Genomic DNA, 20,423 nt, shown 5'->3' on the forward strand with positions numbered 1-20,423 from the left:
CGTAATGTCCACCCCCACCGCAGTAAAGGCACAGGTTCCCCTCCCGACGCCGCGACTTCTCCGGGGGGGAGAGCCGAGGTCGCGCAGCCCCGAGCGGCGTTGGCTCGACTGGCGATTCGGCTGTGGGCGTGGACCTGCTGGGAAGGACTGGCGCCAGGAGTCGGGAGTGCTGGCGGTCCCGGGTCTGGCGACGGTCCTCCAACCGATCGTCTATCTGCAGGCTCCGCTGAATGAGGGTATCCAGTGTGGTGGGACGATCCATCATGGCCAACTGGTCCAGTATCTCGTCCGACAGTCCCTCAAGATACTGGTCCCGTAGTGCAGAGTCATTCCAAGACAAGTCTTGTGCCAACAGCCGAAATTCTGTGGCGTAGGCGGCGGCTGTGGACTTGTCCTGTCTCAACCGACGAATCGCCCGATTGGCTTGGCTCTCCTTCAGTGGGTTACCAAACGCAGTCTCTAAGTGGTTACAAAACCCCACATAGTCCGTTAGCAAAGGAGAGTCTTGCCGGAGCAGTGGCAAAGCCCACTTGGCCGCCTGGTCCTTTAACAAACTGATTAAAAAATGCACCTTGGTGCGGTCGTCAGGGAAGTTCCGGGCTCGCCCCTGAATGTACAACTTGGCCTGGGCGAGGAACATGGGAAAACTGGCCTGGGTCCCATCAAATTTCTCTGGCAAGGCCACTGGGTACTTGCCTGGAGCTAGGGCGTCGGCCCCAGGATCTGGAAAGGCTTCCAACCGCTGCTGAAGCGTCGCAACCACATCGCTTAGCTGCTGAACGGTGTGGGTCAAGGCCTGGTTTTCCTGGGCCAATGCCACCAGCGCAGCCGCCTGGTCAGCCATGGCCTCTGGCTCTTCCCGAACGCACCCCAACGAAGGGGGAGTGCGGGTGTGGCGGGAGCAAACTGTGCTGGACCCGGGGGAGAGGTACCGTGAGCGTAGTCTGAGTCCACACGAAGAGGGGCGAGGTCCGAGGCGGAGAGCCGGGCGGGGAACAGGAACGCTAGAACAGGAGGCCGAGCAGGGAACAGGAACACCGGATGGTCAGGAACAGGAGGCCGAGCAGGGAACAGGAGCACCGGATGGTCAGGAACAGGAGGCCAAGCAGGGATCAGGAACACAGGAAGGTCCAAAGCCAACAACGGCGTTGCTCCCGCAACCTGGGGCCAGGCTGACTGGGCTTTTATCCTCTTCTAAGGCCGGGGGCGGTCCCGACCCCCAGGAGCCCCGCCTCCTCTGGCCTTAAGGCGAGCACTCCTCCTGGGGGCAACCAGTTCCCTTCGCCTCTCTGCCCTAAGCCTCTGCAGATCAGGAGAGGCCGAAGGGTTACTGGGCCCTGGAGGAGGCTCACCTGTGGCCACTGAGTCGTCAAGCCCCTCTGGGGCCAGAAGGGCTTCACCTGGGGCCAGCTCCTGATGCTCTGTCACAGGTGCAGGCTCTTCAGCATCTAGGCCTTGCCCCAGTTCAGCCGGCCCTGGAGGCGGGGACTCCTGTGCAGGCTGGGATTCCTCTGGTTCATCCTCTGAATCGGAATCCCAGGCCATCACAGTCTTTATTGAAGTTCAGTTTCCATTTCAAAGCCACAGCGTGCAGCCCTACGTCTTAAACCCTAGATCGGCGAAGTCCCGTCTGAGTCTCCTCCCCTCTGACACCAGTTTAAGATCCTAGCCCTGCTCCACCTTTTCCGCTGCTCTCTCCTCCTCTGGGTCCTCCTGCCCGCTGGGGCATTGCCCTTTCTGGACTCTTCCGACGCTGAGTCGCTTAGCTCCTCCCCCTGCCTCCGGCGGGCTTTAGGACCCGGTTCCCAATCCTCATTCTCTGCTGTCCCGCGCTCCTGTACATTTGAACTTGCCTCTCGCGCCAACCCAGTGACCTTTCTCCTAACCGTTACACTACTTCTGTCACTGCTTCCCTCTTCCGGGATACTGGCCGGATCTGACCTCCCCTCCGTTGTCCGACTCTCCGATGGAGGCGTGGTCAGCTCTGCCTCGTCTTCTCTCCCTGGTGGGGAATGCACTGGCCCCGATACTTGGGGCTCTTCCCCCCCACTCTGCTCTGGTGGGGAAGCTGGTCCTGATCTCCAACTGCTGCTCTGGGAGTCCCTGCTGCCCCCTTGCTCCTGGGGCGTTCCCCTTGGGAACCCCCTACCCCTGGCCACTGGCGCCCCCTTCTGTGAATCTTCCGATTCGCTGGAGAGGCTCATGGAATCCCTCGGGCCACTGTCATCTCCTACGCTCCCCTCGGATTCCTCCCCCTCGCTCTCCATCTCCTCCCCCTCCTGTGCCTCTGCTCCTGAGCCCCTGACAGATATAATTTTCATTGTATCAAATTGTAGATATCAACAGAAGTCTCATAAAGTTCAACGAAAAAAGCCCAAAGACCCAGTGGATCAGTTCATTCTCTAGTCAGTTCATGCATAAGGTCCACACATGTGTCTATTCTACCTGTCTGTTCATAGAGTCCAATAATCCACATGAAGGGTTGCTACAGTTCCACAGAATCCTTTCACAGAGTCTAAGACAAGGATTTCCAGAATATTAGCCTTGTTTTGCCATCCTAGGCCTCACCACTACTATGCTATAAGATCCACTATCCTGTAATATTACATATGAGCCTGTACTACTGATGAAGCCTAGGATGGCGAAACAAGGCTCATATTCCAGAAATCCTTGTCTTAGACTCTGTGAAAGGATTTTGTGGAACTGTAACAACCCTTCATGTGGATTATTGGACTCTATGAACAGACAGGTGGAATATACACTTATACATGTGTGGGCTCTTGGGGAAAAGCAATGACAAACCTAGACAGCATCTTTAAAAGCAGAGACATCACCTTGCCAACAAAGGTCCGTATAGTTAAAGCTATGGTTTTCCCAGTAGTGATGCATGGAAGTGAGAGCTAGACCATAAAGAAGGCTGATCGCCAAAGGATTGATGCTTTTGAATTATGGTGCTGGAGGAGACTCTGGAGAGTCCCATGGACTGCAAGAAGATCAAACCTATCCATTCTGAAGGAAATCAGCCCTGAGTGCTCACTGGAAAGACAGATCCTGAAGCTGAGGCTCCTACACTTTGGCCACCTCATGAGAAGAGAAGACTCCCTGGAAAAGACCCTGATGTTGGGAAAGATGGAGGGCGCAAGGAGAAGGGGATGACAGAGGACGAGATGGTTGGACAGTGTTCTCGAAGCTACCAGCATGAGTTTGACCAAACTGCAGGAGGCAGTGGAAGACAGGAGTGCCTGGCGTTCTCTGGTCCATGGGGTCACGAAGCGTCGGACACGACTTAATGACTAAACGACAACAACAACACATGTGTGGACCTTATGCATGAACTGACTAGAGAATGAACTGATCCACTGGGTCTTCTGCTTTTTTCATTGAACTTTATGAGACTTCCGTTGATATCTACAATTTGATACAATGAATATTATATATTATTTATTCAAAAGTACAGCCAGTTACGTCTTGTGTGTTTATTGAGTATGTTTCATGTAACATAGGGTTGTTGTTATTTTACCCCTGACAATCATTCAAGGCACCCCAGGGTGCCATAGCACACTGGTTGAAAACCACTGCTCAGCAAGGGCCTTGATGAGTCAAGTTGAATGCATGGTGTCTGTGGCATGAGTGCTATCCATGGTGCTGAATCCCCATTCCCCTCCAAGGCGCCTTGCCTTGCCTTACACTGCCCTCCTGACTTCGACCGCCAGCCATCCTTGCCGGTGGACATCTCTGTGGAGCAAGACACCCATTGCCCTTGTGGTCTTCAGCGACACCGACTGAGCCAAGGTGAAAACTTTTGAAATATCACAGACTTCTTTCTCCAGGCAGGCATGCATGCATTTCCTCTGACGCTGCCAACTTTACTGGTGCCCAAAATGGGGAAAAGCAAAGCATACATGCCACTTTGAAGAAACAGACATGTCTGTGAAACGGAGACCAGGCTTTCCAAGGCCTACTGAAATTCACAAAACCACCTTTGAAATCATGGTGACCTTTAAAAGCAAGAAAAGTTTTGAAGGTTAACTGAAGTGCAGGAAGACTTCCAAGTGCTAATTAAAATGCCTGGACATGCAGTCTTTACAAGCCAGTGGAATCTACGCTGGGGTAAATTTTGCAAGCTTCAAGAGCCTCTCCTGCAGGAATCTGACAATGACAGCTATTCTTTATTTTGCTGTAGTAAAGAATAGGTATCCCAGCACCACTAAAAAGCTGAATAATCTTCTGCAAATTGAGGATAATGACACAATTAAAATCCTCGTTTGTTGCTGCTTTCCTCCCTCCCCCTCCACACCTGGCACATAAATATAGGCACCAATTAAGATTTAAGGAAGGCATGCAATTTGTAACAATGCTACCGATATTTTAATAAACTTGATTATCACTTCTCATGTCTTAGTGAGCGAAATGTTAATTACCAGCATAACCAGATTAGAGATAGATAGAATAACAGCCTGTGTTGAGTAGGAACTGCAACAAAAAGTTGCAGCACAGATTCGAATCAGATTTGTATCGTGAACTGTCCTGTGATCCTCGGATGAAGGTGGTATATATTAAATAAATAACCACCCTGTACCTCAATTTCACCACCACCCCTTTCATTTTTCTCAGTCCACGCCTCAATCAGTATTCCATGGCAATGCTCAAAATTGCTCTGTTTTAAGGCCCTCTCCCACACTTTTTATTTTTTTAATGTTTCATTTAGACGTTTCATAAAACACACACACACACACATTCCTCTCTTGATTTTGGAACACCCACCTCCCCAAGGCTGCTAGGCTAAGCTAAGGGAGCAATCTTATACACAAGAAGCTGGTGTAAAATAAGCATGAATAAAGTTGTGCCAGATCCAAACTCCACTCAGCATCAGGGCAACTGCTGGCTGAGCCAGTCTAAGCCTGGCAGAGGGAAATCACCCCTCTTGCAATAATAATAATAATAATAATAATAATAATAATAATAATAATAATAATAATTTATTTATACCCCTCCCATCTGGCTGAGTTTCCCCAGCCACTCTGAGCAGGTTCCAATCAAGTGTTAAAAACAATACAGCATTAAATATTGAAAACTTCCCTAAGCAGGGCTGCCTTCAGATGTCTTTTAAAGAAAAGATAGCTACTTATTTCCTTGACATCTGATGGGAGGGCGTTCCACAGGGTGGGCGGCACTACCGAGAAGGCCCTCTGCCTGGTTCCCTGTAACCTCACTTCTTGCAATGAGGGAACCGCCAGAAGGCCCTCGGAGCTGCACCTCAGTGTCTGGGCTGAAAGATGGAGGTGGAGACGCTCCTTCAGGTCTACTGGACCGAGGCCGTTTAGGGCTTTAAAGGTCAGCACCAACACTTTGAATTGTGCTCAGAAACGTACTGGGAGCCAGTGCAGATCTCTTAGTACTGGTGTTATGTGGTCCTGGTGGCCACTCCCAGTCACCAGTCTAGCTGCCGCATTCTGGATTAATTGCAATTTCCAGGTCACCTTCAAAGGTAGCCCCATGTAGAGCACATTGCAGAAGTCCAAGCAGGAGATAACTAGAGCATGCACCACTCTGGCGAGACAGTCTGCGGGCAGGGAGGGTCTCAGCCTGCATACCAGGTGGAGCTGATAGACAGCTGCCCTGGACACAGAACTGACCTGCGCCTCAACTTTCGCTGGGTTGCCAAGTCACATGAATGAGGAAAACAGGCTTCAGAACCAGCTACGTATCCCCTCTCTCGTCCTCACCCCTCGCCACGCTCCCTTTACCAGGGCTTATGCCGGGTTAAGATCCATTGGGCTCAGCTGGCTGGGCCCCAATAAGCTGGGATGGGAGAGACAAGCCAGCCATTGGGGCAGGGGGAGAACCAGAGCACAGAGGATCAGGGTGGATTTGATTTAAATCAAATTGATTTAAGACACACAATCTAGTCTCTAAAAACTTGCTATAACATGAAATAATAGTAGCAAACCAGTGATATTTTAGGGAGCAGGCTAGCAGGCTTACTTGAATCATAGGAGCCTCCACAACACTAAACACTGTTGCTGTATGTAGGTTTTATTTTGTTTTTTATCTTATATTTTGGAAATGTACATCCAGTTTTTCCCCCTTTATTTTTTTGGGAGCCCCCAAGTGAGTGAGACCCTAAGCTGTAGCTTGTTGAGCTTATGTTGTTGTTTAGTCGTTCAGTCGTGTCCGACTCTTCGTGACCCCATGGACCAGAGCACGCCAGGCACTCCTGTCTTCCACGGCCTCCCGCAGTTTGGTCAAACTCATGCTGGTAGTTTCGAGAACACTGTCTCACCATCTCGTCCTCTGTCGTCCCCTTCTCCTGGTGCCCTCCATCTTTCCCAACATAAGGGTCTTTTCCAGGGAGTCTTCTCTTCTCATGAGGTGGTCAAAGTATTGGAGCCTCAGCTTCAGGATCTGTCCTTCCAGTGAGCACTCAGGGCTGATTTCCTTAAGAATGGATAGGTTTGATCTTCTTGCAGTCCATGGGACTCTCAAGAGTCTCCTCCAGGACCAGAATTCAAAAGCATCAATTCTTCAGCGATCAGCCTTCTTTATGGTCCAGCTCTCACCTCCATACATCACTACTGGGAAAACCATAGCTTTGACTATACGGACCTTTGTTGGCAAGGTGATGTCTCTGCTTTTTAAGATGCTGTCTAGGTTTGTCATTCTTTTCTCCCAAGAAGCAGGCGTCTTTTAATTTCGTGACTGCTGTCACCATCTGCAGTGATCATGGAGCCCAAGAAAGTAAAATCTCTCACTGCCTCCATAAATCCGGCGCTGGACAGCTGCCTCCTAACAAACTATCGCGCAGTTCGCAGTTGCCCAACTCTCCTTTTTTTTATGAATGAATCTCCCAGCTTCTCCAGAGGCGGGGCCAGGCAGCTCCCCCTCGCTCCTATTCATTCGCTCCGCCTCCGCGCCGTGCTTGCTGGGATTTGTAGTCCGGCCCCTCCCTTCTTTCCTCGACGCAAGGAGCTGCCAGCCAATCAGACGTCGCGCAGGTGATCAAGGGGGGAGGCCATTCTGTTTCCTCCCTCCTCGCTGCGCAAGCGCACTGCGGAGCCCCTCTGCTCTCGTCCTCCCAAGCCCAGGCTGCTGCCGCTGACAACCCCGTTACGCACACGCGCTGTGGGCAGGTGAGGAGCTGCGCGCGCAATGGTGCCCCAATTTCCATGGGGCGTTTTTGCATGAGTCATGGCCCGGGGCCCCCCTTACCCACCTAGGGGGTGATGATGGCGAGGGCCATAGAAGAAGAAGAAGAAGGAGCCTTGTAAGGCGGGGAGGCGGGCGGATCCTGGAACATTTGCACATGTGAATGCAAAAAAGGGAGCCACTTTAGCAGGCGCCGGAGGACCGGGTCTGGTCTCTTCAGTGGGGTTGCAGCAGGCTGGGGAGGGATGTGGGGCTCAGTTGAATGTGTGTGTAGCCCTGTCCTACCAGAGAGGAGGGCTTGGCGTCTCAGTTTGCATGCAACAATTTGCTCCTCTTTTGCTGATGTAGCAAATTTAGTGTTGTTTTTGTTACGGATACTTTGAGGAGCTCCTAGGGAGATGGCATCTTGCTACTGTATCTGGGTATGTGTTGTGTATGTTCACAGATAGTTGCGTTTTTGCTTTCTCTGCGGACTTGTTAATTCTCGCATTCTGTGCAAGAGGGCTCCTGCCTCTTCTTCAAAATCCTGGACCGGTTTTGGCTTAGTGTTTCTGAGCATGTGCAGAGATACTTCCCCGTGCCCTAGAATCATGCGTTGAACAACTTAGTTTCATGGAGAAGAGTACTGTATTGTCTTGTCTCCCAGGAGACCCTCTGAGCATATCTTGAGTAGAGCTGAGCATTGTAACAACAACAACAACAACAACAACAACAACAACATTATTATTATTTATACCCCACCCATCAGGCTGGGCTTCCCCAGCCACTCTGGGCGGCTTCCAACCAAATATTAAAATACAGTAATGCATTGTCTTTGGCCTGTAATCTGCCTTGGCTTGCATTTCCCCTATAGCCACTGCTTTGTTTGAGAGATGTTCTGGGACACAATATATAACGATCGGAGGGATAAGCTGGTGCTGTGCTTGGTCCACACTGTGATGATGAGGCCTGTACTGTAGACACACCTGATCTTGACAGATGCAGTCCATAAAACTGTGTTGACCATGAAAACATAAGAAGAGGCCTGATGAATGAGGCCAGTGGCCAACATAACCATAAAATCAGTGTTGCCACCTGTCTGTCTCGTAAGACAATGGAGTGTGCCTCCAGGGGTGAAGACAAACCGCTGTGTTAGCAGCACTGAAGTGAACTTAGTGGGGCGCAAGCCTGCGCGGTGTGTATGGAGGTCCTGGACCTCCCAGATGACAACACACACACACACACCCAGCCTCACTGATGTGGTCCAAAGGAAAGCAGAACCAGACATTTGGCATCAGTTTGGCTGCAGGAGTTGCCGGAAGGAGGTGTGCCTTCCAACCGTCTTAGGGACCCTGCTCTGGATTTGTGTAGGGTTTCCCGCTTAGCCGTCTCCCGAAGATATCCCACAAGGCAGTGGAGGTTTAGGGTCAGAGTTTTGCTTCGCCTCTCATAGAGTTAGAAGGGACTACCTGAGTCATTTACTCCAACCAGTGCAATACAGTGGTACCTTAGATTAAGTACTTAATTCGTTCCGGAGGTCCGTTCTTAACCTGAAACTATTCTTAACCTGAGGTACCACTTTAGCTAATGGGGCCTCCCACTGCTGCTGCACTGCCGCCACACGATTTCTGTTCTCATCCTGAAGCAAAGTTCTTCACCCAAGGTACTATTTCTGGGTTAGCGGAGTCTGTAACCTGGAGCGTCTGTAACCCAAGGTACCACTGTATAGGAATCTTTCACCTAACGTGGGACTCAAACTCCATGACCCCGAGTTTCATGCCTGAGTGGGGATTTGAACCACGCTCTCTCCCAGGTCCTAGTCTGACACAGTGGTGTAGCGTGGGGGGTGCAGGGGGGGCCGGCCGCACTGGGCACAACATGGGGGGGGCGCGCTCGCCGCCTCCGGAGTCGCCGAAGAGCCTCGGGCGCAGGCTGTAGCAGAGCCCCATGTCTCGTGGAACCGTCGAGCTGTGCGCGCGTCCGGGCTGAAGGCGTCCAGCAGGCAGCGGCTCTCAGCGCTCGCCATGGTCCCCGCGCGTCAGGGCCGCGGAGGGCGCGCCAGGCAGCCCCTCCTCACAGCCCCGCTGCCGCCGCTGCTGCAGCTGCTGGGCCATGTTGCATTTTCCTCGCCTCTCTGCCCTCCTCCTCCTCCGGGCAAGCGGTGTCGTTTGGGCGGCAGCGCCAGCGGCAACTCGCCTCAGATCATCTGGCACGGACCCCCCGCCGCCGCCGTGGCTACCTTACCGTAAATACCCCAGCCCAGGCAGCAGGAAGAAGAAGCTGGCAGCGGCGGCAGGTTAGGGGTTAGGGGCGCAAATTACTTGCCTTGCCCCGGGTGCTGACAACCCACGCTACGCCACTGGTCTGACACTCTTACCACTACTAAACACATCACAAGAACATATTCATAATAACAGCAATAAAGCCGCAACACATAACAAATGTAGCAGCAGACAAATAACACACATCTTGGTAGTAACATTCCACGTCTTGGCAGTAGCAAAAACAACATGGGAGTTTGAATGGATTCACCTTGGTCCTAGATGTCCTAGTCACTGAGGTTTGTCAGCTACAAATCGGCGAGGGTTAAGTGAGTGTGATCCAATGTCTAGGCTTCAGCTTTCCCAGAGGAGCACTGAACCCTTTGGCCAGGCAAAGGCAAGCTCGGCCCTCCAGATGTTTTGGGGACTACAATTCCCATCATCCCTGACCACTGGTCCTGTTAGCTAGGGATCATGGGAGTTGTAGTCCCAAAACATCTGGAGGGCCGAGGTTGCCTATGCATGCCTTTGGAACTGCCAAACATCCCATAATGTTACTCACTGACCCTCTCCTGCAGTTGTTTTCACACTTTGGGGGCCCAGGAGCACATACAGGGGTTTTTTTGTTGTTGTTTTTTTGAGCCATGGCATGTGGCCACTCCGAATTACCGTAATCTGAGCCTTGAAAAGTACATAGAGCTGAAAGAGGAAGTGGGAGAGAAAGTCTTTCATCCAACTTCCTTCTTCATCTCTCTCTCTATTTCTTCAGGGAGAAAATGGCAGCCAGCACCCCGGGGCCAAGGGGACAGTGAGTGGGCGAAGGGTCTCAGGTTTTGTGGGCCCCAGGGGAAGACCCCAAGGACACCACTGTTGATCCCTTCCTTATCACAAAAAGTCCACTTTCAAAAAGAAACAGGCTTTTGTTTTTGTTTGCAGTTAGGAAAGTGACTGAGAAATGCAGGGTAAAATGTGTGGAATGGACCATTTGGGTAGTTGTGTAAGTGACCCGCAAGTAAACCAGGATGATTCCAGGATGATTGCTCGTTGACATATAACCTCCTTGCTAGCAGATCTGAACAGAAGAAAAACCAGATATGATCTACCCTCAGTTTCAGCTTTGCACAAGCATATAAGGATGAATGCTAAGTAAATAGCTTGTCCAGAGGATCCTTTAATGTCCTTGACTGCATTATGCATTGGTGCTAATAGCAGAAGTGGCTTGGCTTGTATTTCTTGCTTTGCACCCTCCATTTCCTCAAACTGGATAGTAAGGTAAAACTTCAAACTCAGTGCATAATGATAGGATCACCACCATTTGGGGCCACTGGTTCTCATGTGAGTTATGAATTTCTCTGGGCTGAAAAGCAGTATAGACGTTAACTGCATTTAGAACATTTCTGTATAGTTCGCATTTAAGCTCATCCACAAGACGGTTGCACGCCACGAGACCCTATAATTCTCTCAACTTCGGTTTCTCCATCTGCAATGTGGGGACTTTCCCTACAGGGAGGTTGTCAGGGCTGCTGAGGCAACATCTGTGAAGCGCTTTGAACAACAAGTATTTCAAATACAATAATGATCAGCCTAACGGAAAAAACCTTTCTGATTTGGCAGGCAGTGAGTGCACGAAAGAGAACTTATCTGAGTGTGTCTCAGTATACCAGGAGCAAGGGTTAAAGGCAGTATTTATTCTTCCTGCAAGGGCAGTGCTGGTATTCCTTCAAGGCTGTGTAAAAATTGATACTGAAAAACCATTGCAAAAATAAACCCCCAAACGGCTTTCTCCTGACCCCCGCCCTTCCCCCCATTTTACATAGTGTGGTGAAAATTAAATCTGAATACACAAGCGTCCACTTATTGTCTCTTAAAGCTGAATCAGTGGCCTTCAGTCAAAGACACTGAATTGAGAGACTGCTTTTCTTTGTTGGGTGAAAGATGCATGCGAGCAAGACTTACTTTTTGGAGGTCAAGCACTATAAAGAGGACAGATGGCGTCATAGACGGCATTGCTAGCATGGGCTCAGTACAAGGGCAGAAGCTGCTCTTTGGATGGTGTGGAGCAACTGGGTGGCTGTTGCTTTCCAGGAATGGTGAAGCAGTGGGAGGTTGGCATGGTGCAAACATGGTGGCAGAGCCAATCTGGTGCCCCTGCCGGTGAGTTTGCACTAAGCTGACCCCCTCTGCTATCTCCTCCTCCCTTCTTCCGGTAAGTAGCAGCGACTCACCTGCTGGGAAGCTTGTATAATGTTCCTGCTCCACCTGTAAAGTCTTTTCTGCACAGGAGGTATTGTTCATGGTGTTTGCCTGGATGACCTCATAGTCTCTGAATTCCCATGCTCTGACTACTGTTCATTCAGATCTCAGAGCTGGGTGGTTACCCATTGCTCTCTCTAAGCAAATAAAGGCATTTCCTTTTCATCTTCCAGAAACAGAATGGTATCTACCTTATTCTAAAAAATAAAATAAAAGTTCTAATGGCTCAAATAGACAAAGAATTGTGTGATGAAACAACTACACATGCTTGGATACAACTTGCATTTACAGTGGTACCTTGGTTCTCGAGTGGCTTAGTTTTCGAACATTTTTTGGAAGCTGAACGTCGCAATGCTGCTTCCGCTTGGGTGCAGGAAGCTCCTGCAGCCAATCGGAAGCTGTGCCTTGGTTTTGGGAGTTGAATGGACTCCCGGAATGGATTAAGTTCAAGAACCAAGGTACCACTGTATTTGTATTTATAACCTGCGCGGCTTTTTGCAGCAATCTTTTGGCTCTGAATCCGGTACCTGCCTGCTTGGTTACCTGCTGCTGAGTAACGCATCGGCTTGGGACTCAAAAAGGCAGTGAGCGAACTTTCTGACTCTTGCCTTTGTGAAACTGGAGGTCGTCCAAAAAAAGCCCAATTTCTCCCTGACTGAGGATTTGGTGGTTTGCTGGTGTGGTGGCTGTTCTACCGGGCAGGGCTGTGTTTTTCTTCTGGAGTCCTTTTAGAGAATAAATCTCTCCTTTACACATTGGTATCTGTGGGATGTAGAGTCTGTACACAGTTGCAAGAAGGAAAAGAAAAACCCTCATTCCGTTTCCATAGTGCCCTGGCGTGTGACAAACCTCTGGATTCTTAGCCATTTAATGTTTCTGTGCATTTCTTAGAGCAAAGCAAGTGGACTGTGGAAGCGATATATGAAAGGAGAGCAAAGGTGGAAGAGAAAGCTGCAGTGTTTATGAACATTGGGAAGAGGTATCGTGTAAACACACTATTTAGTTGTAAATTAATAGGTTTTGTTGTTAGATGAAGCGGTTAGTATGCATCATTACTTGGAGATAATATGAGATAATAGTGGGGAAACTTGCTTTCAGTCAGTTTTAATCATCCTTCTTCCTTAGTGATGCAAACTGCCTGGGTATAAATCAGTGATGTGGGTTTTCTGGAAAATTTTGAATTGGAAATTCCCCCCTCTACTCTGCGCCTCGGGTAAACTGCATTAGAAATGTTTTGGTTAGCATCTGAATTTTTTTCTGATGCCTTAGATAGCAATCTAAATGGGTGCAATTATTTTACTGGCATGCAGTAAATAAAGCTAAAACCCTTGTCCAGTTTGCCCGATGCAGTATTGGCGATGGATTTCAACCACATTTGAACTTTCGAAAACAGTAAACTTTCTATGGACAAATTAAGCACTGGGAAATTTTCTGCCCCGCACAAACTGGTTCACAACAAATGCACCCTAACTTGTTCTCACAGCAACAATTCATTCATAAGGGAGAAGCACAGGGGTTCACCCAGACATGATTGGATTGGGGGCCAAATCTGCTTCTTGTGCGATGTCGCCAGCTACAGAGAATCAAGGCAGTTCTGATCACTATAGCCCAGTTCCTTGCAAGCTCCATCCTGGTTTCTGTTATTTGGTTAGACTCCAGTTCCCATCAGCCCCTGCCAGCATGGAGGTTCCCTGCTAGGAATTATGGGAATTGCAGTCCAATAGCATCTGGAGAGCACCGGTTCCTACCCCTTCTCTAGAATTGGCAAATATGTTCATTTGGGTGGTTTTTAGTAGTTTAGGTTCCTTTATAGTGCTTAAGAGTGCCCAATGGTGGGGGGTGTTGTATGTGTGTGTACTATGCAAAAATTACAATTTTCACAGGAAAAACCGTGAAACCAGCCAATGCGTCTCTCGATTCCTGCAGCCTTTCCAGCTCAGCTCTCGCCTGCCTCCCTCAGGGGCCAGGCCAGTGAATCGCAAGTCCAGACGCCGGCAAAAATCACGATGTAGGGAAACCGTGAAGCCAGCCAAGTCCTCCACATGGTTCCATTCTTATTTCAGAATTGTGATGTATCGGTGTATTGCTGTGTTTAGCTGGTGATTTATTGTGATGTTGAAAGCCATTTATCAGCCAGCCCTGGCACTCACAGTTTGCCTACCAGATCAAAATGAGCAGATAACAGCAAAGGTTGCTAGGTTCATAGCTGGGGCAATCAGAATAAGGGCCACTAACTGACTGCTGAATCAGGACTTTAAATTGTGCTCTTATACCAAATTTCCTTTTCTGTGTATGTTTTACTGTTGCTATGGCCATTGGCTAATGCGATAAAGTTTTACAGTGGTGCCCCGCAAGACGAACACCTCGCAAGACGGAAAACCCGCTAGACGAAAGGGTTTTCCGTTTTGGAGGCGCTTCGCAAAACGAATTTCCCTATGGGCTTGCTTCGCAAGACGAAAATGTCTTGCGAGTTCCTGCGGGTTTTTTTCCCTCCCCCCCCCTTTTCCTAAGCCCTAAGCCGCTTATCAGCTGATCCGCTGATAAGCCGCTTAACAGCTGATCGCTAAAAGCCACTAAACCGCTAATAGCGCTAATCCGCTAGGCTGTCAATGGGCTTGCTTCGCAAGACGAAAAAACCACTATACGAAGAGCCTCACGGAACAGATTAATTTCGTCTTGCGAGGCACCACTGTATCTATCTATCTAACACAGTTTGCCTTACATTGCAGGCTTGTTGTAGGGATACTGGCAATGGTAATGTCCTTGGCTAGGGGTTTGCTAGACCATTAGCCCAAGTTTCTTGGAGAAAGCTTAACAGGCATGCCTCATGTCACTGTCTCTTTAAAGGGCAGCTTGGTTTGCCACTGAGGTGTTGGGGTGCTTTTGTCTCCCCCCCTCACTTTCAGAGGTACATTTGGTGGGAGAGCTAGACAGACCAGGCTTTCAGTGCTTTTTCGCAAGAATGTGGAGTGCGGCTGATGTCAGGGTTTCTCAAACCGCCTGAGTACATTGTGTGGGGCTTCCTGTTTTGCAGCACTGAGCCACAAGATAGGCATTTGCGGTTGTGTGCAGAGAGAGGCAATAGGAATTCCTTTCACTGAGTCTGTGTTGTACGTATAGCGGTTTCACTTTTGATTCCTTTTATCAAATTGCTGTGTAGTTCTCATGGGTGTGTGTGATTTTTCACAACTATCCAGTGTGCATATCTGCTGCCTTTGTTTTCGTTTTCTCCCCCCCCCCGAGAAATATAGGGTTAAAAATATGACAAACCAATTTGTTTTGCATGCCAAATACAAATTCAAACTATTATTGTTACTGTTTACAGTGGACCCTCCGGATACAAATTAAATTCATTCCACGGGTCTGTACTTAACCTGAAAAGTACATAACTGGAGATGCTGCTTCTGCGCACGCATGCAACGCAATAGAGTGCTTCTTCATACATGTGCGGTGAGCAGAGCACTTCTACACATGCGTGCGCAGCGAAACCTGAAAGTATACACTTCTGGGTTTGCAAACCAAAAGTTACATATCCAGAGTGGTACGTAACTCGAGGGTCCACTGTTTTTCTATGCAAACCTTCCAGCATTTCTCCAGTGAAACTAGGGACGTCCTGTTCCATAATAATAATAATAGTAATAATAATAATAATAATAACAAATAATAATTATTATTACAGTGGTACCTTAGGTTACATATGCCTCAGGTTACATACACTTCAGGTTACAGACTCCGCTAACCCAGAAATAGTGCTTCAGGTTAATAACTTTGCTTTAGGATGAGAACAGAAATCGTGCTCCGGTGGCACAGCGGCAGCAGGAGGCCCCATTAGCTAAAGTGGTGCTTCAGGTTAAGAACAGTTTCAGGTTAAGAACGGACCTCTGGAACGAATTAAGTACTTAACCCGAGGTACCACTGTATTTTATTATTTATATCCTGCCCACCTGACTGAGTTGCCCCAGCTACTTTGGGTGACTCCGAACATATAGAAAAACTTAACAAGACATTAAACATCCAAAAACTTCCTTATATAGATGTCTCCTAAAGGTTGCATAGTTACTTATCTCCTTTGGCTTGGGGATCACATAACTCCATACCCTCCAACATTTCTCCAATGAAAATAGGGACACGCTTAGGAAAAGCGGGACATTCTGGGATCAAATCAGAAACCGGGACGGCTTCTATAATTTCTGGGACTGTCCCTGGAAAATAGGGACACTTAGAGGTTCTGCAGTTTGCACTTAAGAGTAATGCACACTTTCTGAAACAATATCCAAACAAAACACAGACATCCTTCTGTAAATATGGAACTGTTCCTGGAAAATAGGAACACTTAGAGGGTCTGTTATATGCCAACATTCAGCCACAAAGCCTCCCGGATGCGCATTATAAGAATAAACAGGTACATTAGGTTACAATTTCAAACAAAACGAATTCAGAACATTTCACCCATGTTAAAAGACCAAACACACCCATCTTCTGACCAAAAAGCAAATAACATGCCCTACAAGGATGTTGTAGTCATGGGGAACCTCACCAAAGGATGGAGTTCTTGTCCATGGCTCTGAAAAACTCTCTCCACAGTACCAAGGGCTAGAACACTTAGTTTTTTGAATGTGTGCTGAGGTTCTCGTCAGGTTGAGCTGAAAATCAGCCTACGTGAAGCCAGATCCGGGTGTAGGAAATCCTTGTTTCTTTCAGAGACCTTCCCCTCTACTTTGTGAAAATACTACTTTGTGCTTGGTCTTTGACATGCTCCATAGCAACATGTCTATTTCTGGATTTCAGGAGAGCCAGTGACATTCTAGGTTGCATCAGTTGGAGATAAATACAGGGGTACCTCAGGTTAAGTACTTACTTCATTCCAGAGGTCCGTTCTTAACCTGAAACTGTTCTTAGCACCACTTCAGCTAATGGGGCCTCCTGCTGCCGCCGCACCGTTGGAGCACAATTTCTGTTCTCATCCTGAAGCAAAGCTCTTAACCTGAAGCACTATTTCTGGGTTAGCGGTGTCTGTAACCTGAAGCGTATGTAACCTGAAGCGTATGTAACCCGAGGTACCACTGTATCTATATATTGAAGCATTGGGAACTTACGAAACAGCTCAGTGCAGGTCTGGTGGGAAGTTATTTGGTGCAGAGGGTTGAGGTCTGGGTAAGGCTGGTGACAAACTGGGGAGGGTTCAGAAGGGAGCAGCACAGATCGGGGATGTCTACAAGGCAGATGCCTTTGCTTTTCTGAGGAAACCCTGTAGTTTTGTGACGGATCTCAGTCTCTAGTAACCCAATGGGGCACTTCTGGTGGTTCCTCACACCCCTGAGGTTCGATTGGTCTTCGCTAGGGACTGAGCCTTTAGTGTGACAGGCCCTGCCCTGTGGAACTGCCTGCCACTAGAGGTTCAGCAGGCACTGTCTCTGCCTTCTTTCTGACGCCTTCTATCAATTGTACTGTTCAGACCGGCCTATGCACTATGAATATCTCTTTTTAACCTATTGGTACCTGATGATGTCTTATTGGTTTTTAAAATTATGTTTTTATGGGTATTTATGACCTGATGTTCTTATGTATGTGGTAAGCTACAATCTCGGCATAGGATTTCCCACCACGTATATATATATTAGCACCAAGCTCTGGTTGGTTGATCCTGAAGTTACAGTTAAAAAATCAAAGTAGATCCAACAGGTCTGAAGTCTGCCCATGGTATTCCTTTTCCTGCTTGCTAAAGGCTTTCTTGTTTAGGGAAGCCTGCCCAGGCGTTTGTGACACGGGTGGTGCTGTGGGTTAAACCACAGAGCCTAGGACTTGCCGATCAGAAGATCAGCGGTTCGAATCCCTGCGACGGGGTGAGCTCCATTGCTCGGTCCCTGCTCCTCCCAACCTAGCAGTTCGAACCTAGCACGTCAAAGTGCAAGTAGATAAATAGGTACCACTCTGATGGGAAGGTAAACGGTGTTTCCGTGCACTGCTCTGGTTCGCCATAAGCGGCTTAGTCATGCTGGCCACATGACCCGGAAGCTGTACGCCGGCTCCCTCAGCCAATAAAGCGAGATGAGCGCCACAACCCCAGAGTCGGCCACGACTGGACCTAATGGTCAGGGGTCCCTTTACCTTTACCCAGGCGTTTAGAAATGCTGATGTGAATTTTAATTTGATTCGGTATTTTAACTTTTTGTATGTTTTAAAGCACAGTTGTAGATTTTCCTTGGCTTTATTGTTGTATATTTTTGCAAACCGCTTGTGAGGCTTTTGTGTTTCCTTTGCAATCAAGCGGTGTATAACTTTTATGAAATTACTAAAAAAATTCCCTACTGCTTAGCTGTGCATACCTATACAGTCATACCTCACTTTGTGTCCGCTTCAGGTTACGTCTTTTCAAGTTGCTTCCCGTGGCAAACTGGAAGTACCAGAACAGTTACTTCCAGGTTTTGCTGCTCGCACATGCACAGAAGCGCTAAATCACGCCGTGCACATGCACAGATGCAGCGGTTCTGGGTGCGAACACTTCGAGTTGTGGACTTGCCTCTGGGATGGGTTACGTCCGCAACTCGAGGTTCTATTTATATGCGTGAGCATGCATGGCAGCCCAAACTGTTGTTGTCGTTTAGTCGTGTCTGACTCTTCGTGACCCCCTGGACCAGAGCACGCCAGGCACTCCTGTCTTCCACTGCCTCCCGCAGTTTGGTCAAACTCATGCTGGTCGCTTCAAGAACACTGTCCAACCATCTCGTCCTCTGTCGTCCCCTTCTCCTTGTGCCCTCCATCTTTCCCAACATCAAGGTCTTTTCCAGGGAGTCTTCTCTTCTCATGAGGTGGCCAAAGTAGCAGTGATCCATGAAGGGGGCCCAAACTGTAGGCTGGCCTTTTTACAAAGGGAAGAGCTTTGTGTGAAGAAACCAGCTCAATATATTTCTCTTCAGCTGCAAAATTCCCCAGATATGAATGCCCCCCTGCAGTGCTTACCCACAGTTGCAGAGCGTCTGAAACCTAATTCATACAAATGCTGGAAGAGAATTGGTGCCTTTTTTTTTGTTCGGAGCCATAAAAGTTTCATTAGGCCTTGTAAAACACACCCAATTTTGCTCTTCCTCGGGCCTGAAATAGAAACTTTGGTCTAAACTACTAGATAATATTCTCTCGGCTCACAATGCCGCTCAATACTTAAACAATAAGAATTGATCCTGCAAGGAATTAAAATGCTGCTTGCTTTTCTCCTGTGACACGATCTAACCAAAATAAAGTGGTTCACCCTGAGGCATAAAATACAGAAGCAAATACTGAAGTCGCGGCTAGGCTGTGAGCCACACTGAGAGGGAGGCTAAAATTTTGACATATGGGAGATGCTCAGATACAGCTGTTTGGAGCCTTACTGCAAGCCATTAATATAAGCTGAGAGGTGCTTAGGCCTTCAAGATATCTGTGCCTGTCCAAAGCCAGAGACCGAGACATCCTATACAACCAGGAAGATAGGAGCTGCCTTGCTAAATTCCATCCCTGTTCCTTCAGGTTCTTCTTAGTGTCTGAGTCCTCCAAACCATGACTTGTACCAGCCTTCTCCATTGTGCTGCCCTCCAGATGTTTTGGAGTACAATTCCCATTAGCACTGCCCAGCACAGCCAGTAATAGGAATGTGGGAATTCGTAGAGTTGGAAGGGCACCCGAGGGTCATCTATTCCAACCCCCCTGCCAATCAGCTTCTGCTTAAAAACCTTCAATGTAGGAGAGTCAACAACCTCCCGAAGGAGACTGTTCCACGGTCTAACAATTCTCACTGTCAGAATTTCCCCCCTGATTTTTAGTCTGAATCTCCTTTTTTTGTAACTTGAATCCATTGGTTTGCATCCTACACTCTGGAGCAGGAGAAAACAAGCTTGCTCCATCTTCCATGTGATAGCCCTTCAGGTATTTGAAGATGGCTATCGTACAGTGGTACCTCGCAAGACGAATGCCTCGTAAGACAAAAAACTCGCAAGACGAAAGAGTTTTTCGTTTTTTGAGTTGCTTCGCAAGACGTATTTCCCTATGGGCTTGCTTCGCAAGATGAAAACGTCTTGCAAGTTTGTTTCCTTTTTCTTAAAACCGTTAATCCTATGGGAATCCGTGCTTCGCAAGATGAAAAATTCGCAAGACGAAAAAAAAACTTGCAGAACGAATTAATTTCGTCTTGCGAGGCACCACTGTATCTCCTTCTTCGTCTCCTTTCCCCCCAGGCTAAACATACCCAGCTCCTTCAACCATTCCTCATAAGTCTTGGTTTCAACCTGGATAGTTTGTTGGAAGATTGGACGCAGTCCTGTGGGTCTTTAGCCTGGAGATGTTTCCCATTGGGTTGTGCAGTTGGCGCTGTGGTCTAAACCACATAGCCTCTTGGGCTTGCTGATTGGAAGGTCAGCGGTTTGAATCCGCACAATGGGTTGAGCTCCCATTGCTCTGTGTGGGGTCGTGGTTAAGAGCAGTGGACTCGCAACCTGGTGAAACTCCTTCTTCACATGCAGCTGCTGGGTGACCTTGGGCTAGTCACACTTCTTTGAAGTCTCTCAGCCTCACTCACCTCACAGAGTAAGTGTTGTGGGGGAGGAAGGGAAAGAAGAATGTTAGCCGCTTTGAGACTTCTTAGGGTAGTGATAAAGCAGAATATCAAATCCAAACTCCTCCTCCTCCTCCTCCTCCTCTTCTTCCCAGCTCCTGCCAACCTAGCAGTTCGAAAGCATACCAGTACAAGTAGATAAATAGGTACCGCTGTGGCAGAAAGGTAAACGGCGCTTTCATGCTCTCTGGTTTTCGGCA

The 20,423-nt window shown here is 48.5% G+C and overlaps 1 protein-coding gene across 1 annotated transcript in view; it reads left to right on the forward strand.

The window, feature by feature from the left end:
• Nucleotides 1-6,998: 6,998 nt before the first annotated feature.
• The window catches only part of TSNARE1 (t-SNARE domain containing 1), a 383,201-nt gene continuing 369,776 nt past the window's right edge, over nucleotides 6,999-20,423 (forward strand). Inside the window, exon 1 of the mRNA XM_081874759.1 lies at nucleotides 6,999-7,130. The gene's annotated coding sequence lies outside the window, so the exon portion shown is untranslated. The remainder of the gene's footprint in view (nucleotides 7,131-20,423) is intronic.

The sequence above is a fragment of the Podarcis erhardii genome, assembly GCF_964252035.2.
Source record: "Podarcis erhardii genome assembly, chromosome: 8".
NCBI classification, from domain to species: domain Eukaryota; kingdom Metazoa; phylum Chordata; class Lepidosauria; order Squamata; family Lacertidae; genus Podarcis; species Podarcis erhardii.